The sequence below is a fragment of the Octopus bimaculoides genome, chromosome 18 (genome assembly GCF_001194135.2).
Source record: "Octopus bimaculoides isolate UCB-OBI-ISO-001 chromosome 18, ASM119413v2, whole genome shotgun sequence".
Classification (NCBI taxonomy): domain Eukaryota; kingdom Metazoa; phylum Mollusca; class Cephalopoda; order Octopoda; family Octopodidae; genus Octopus; species Octopus bimaculoides.
The window spans coordinates 38,149,440-38,152,274 of NC_068998.1; positions in this window are offsets into that span (position 1 = coordinate 38,149,440).

Consider the following 2,835-nt stretch of genomic DNA (forward strand, 5'->3'; position numbering starts at 1 on the left):
AGGAGGAGGAGGAGGAGGAGGAGGTTTATTCTGTTGATGGGATCAACTGGAACTCTTGTCATCATAACCGACAGAATGTCAATTACTCCCCCATAGATTGGCTAAGTCTATTCTACACACAAATTCTATTTCTTTTTTTATCAAACTAAATAGTATTTTTGTCTCCAAGACCCAATTATTCTCAAATCTGACTTCACTAATTTATCTTGTCTTCAACGTCTTACTTCTCTCTTTCATTTGATCCCTATAAACAAATCATTTGTGCAGGTCATTCAGTTAAAGCTGAATACTTATGTGTTGTCTTTGATGGGTGGCTCCACCATATATATATGAAGTAAGTGGAGCAAGAACGAAAAGTGTCACTGAAGAGGTCACAGATGTGTGATGAAAGATTTCCAGACAATGGACATGAGTTAAAATAATGAAATAAGAACAATAATAAATGAGAGAAGAAAAAATATATATATAGTGTGTGTGTTTATTTGGCAAGAAAAAAAAGACCATCCAGAAATACAACAATATATATATATATATATTTATTTATTTATTTATTTATAAGAAGTGTAGGTGGCATACGAGTAGCTATATATTTATAAAAAAGACAGCTATATATATATATATCATCATCATCATCATCACCATCATTATCATCATTTAACATCTGTTGTCCATGCTGGCATGGGTTGGACTGTTTGACCAGAGCTGACAAGCTGACAAGTTGCACCAAACTCCAGTCTGATTTGGTATGGTATCTATGGCTGGATGCTCTTCCTAATGCCATCCACTTTACAGAGTGTGCAGGGTACTTTTACATGACACCAGACAGGTGCTTTTATGCATATATATATATATATTTATCATCATCATCATCATAATCATTATTCTCATCATTGTCATTCAACATCCATGGTCAACATGAGCATGGGTTGGATGGTTTGACTGGGTCCAGTGGGTCCAAGGATTGCTTTATGCTCCAATGTCTGCTTTGGCATGGTTTCTATGGCTAGAGGCCCTTCATAATGCCAACCACTTTGCAGTGTATACTGGGTGCTTTTTCTGTAGCTCCAGCACTAGTGAGGTCCCCATGCAGGTTTTATGCCAGGAGACAAGGGGTTAAAGCATAATAGAAGGGGTCAGAGTGGAACAGGTTGTTTGTCATAGAGAAGCTGCATGGTCACTCATATTGTAGAAGAGAGGGTGGGGATGTGTGGAGATGGAGTCGGGAAGAGATAGTAGACCCAAGATGGACCCTCAGTGTATGAGGTGAGCAGAAGTGATAAAGAAGTGAGGAAGCAGGAGTATAAGTAGGTAGAAGTTGCATTATGTTCATACTCGCTTCATCCATTCCCTATCTATCACTGTGTCATAGATGGGAAATGGATGAAGAGGGCATGAATATAATGAATGAGGAGCAAATGCTGAAGGGGTGGATAAACTGGAGTGTCTAATGAAGCAGCAGAGTGAAGAGTAGCAGAATGCTAACACTGATACAGTAGATATGGAAAGATATGGAAAGAGAGAGTGAGAGAGAGACAAAGAGAAAGAGAGAAAATATGTTGTTGCCAGAGTGTGGGTGGGAGTAAGAAGTAAGCATAGAGTGCAGGGAAAGTGTGGGGAAAGTGAGAGACAGGGTGGTGGAGAAAGAGAGATAACTTTGTGACTCAGTGGAGTGATCAATGTAAAATGCAGGTGGAGAAGACAGTATAAGGATGAAGGGTAGATATTAAGTGAAATGGTTGCATGCTGTGAGAAAGGTTACTGGAATGAAAGAAAAGCTGCAGTTGGAAGGGTACTGCCATGCCGGAACCCAGAAGGAAGGGGTGTAAGAGAGAGAGAGAGAGAGAATGCTGTGACACTGATTATGAACACCAACAATAAGGCTGAGTGTAAAGAAACCAGGGGGGAGGGTTCTGCATACCAAACAGGCACACTGTAAGGGTTTGCATATTTAATATAGTGAATCCTTTCTTCCCTTCTTTTCCAGGAAGATGGGGTCAAGGCTGCTTGGAACTCTCCAACAACAACCAAAACAACAACAACAACAATAATATTTCAGAACTACAGTAAATCACACACACACACACACACACACATACACACATACATACACACACATGAATGCATGCACACACATACGCATACATGCATGCAGGCGTGCACACACACATACTCACAAACACACACATAAACACATACATGCACGCATGCATGCACACACACACATGCATGCATGCAGGAATGCACACACACACTCACACACACACACATGCACACACACATGCATGCACGAACTCACGCACACTCACACACACACACATGCTTACACACACACACATGCTTACACACATACACACACACACACACTTAACAGAATCATTTCTGAGTGTACGCAAACATGAAAAGGAATAATATATAAAATAGTAACAAAATTATTCCAAACTCTTCAGAACATCATAAGAAGCACCGAAAAAATATGAAACCATCCATATAAGAAAAATATTAAGTTATAACAGAACCAAACACAAAGAACCACAGAAAACCTATACGTCCATGGAAAAACTTCATAGAAACACACACACACACACACACACACACACACACACATACACACATGCATGCACATTTACACAAAACATATGAAAACCAGACACAACTTATAATGAATCACTAAAAAAAAGCGCATAAAAAAAAAAACATCGCAGACCTACAACAGGAACCTGGTAAAAATCTACAATATGGAACTGTCTTTGATTTATAGCCAAAAATTCCTAAATCCATTTCTTAGAGAATACCATTTAATTTTTTCTTCCTCTCTTACTTTGATCACTTTTGTAT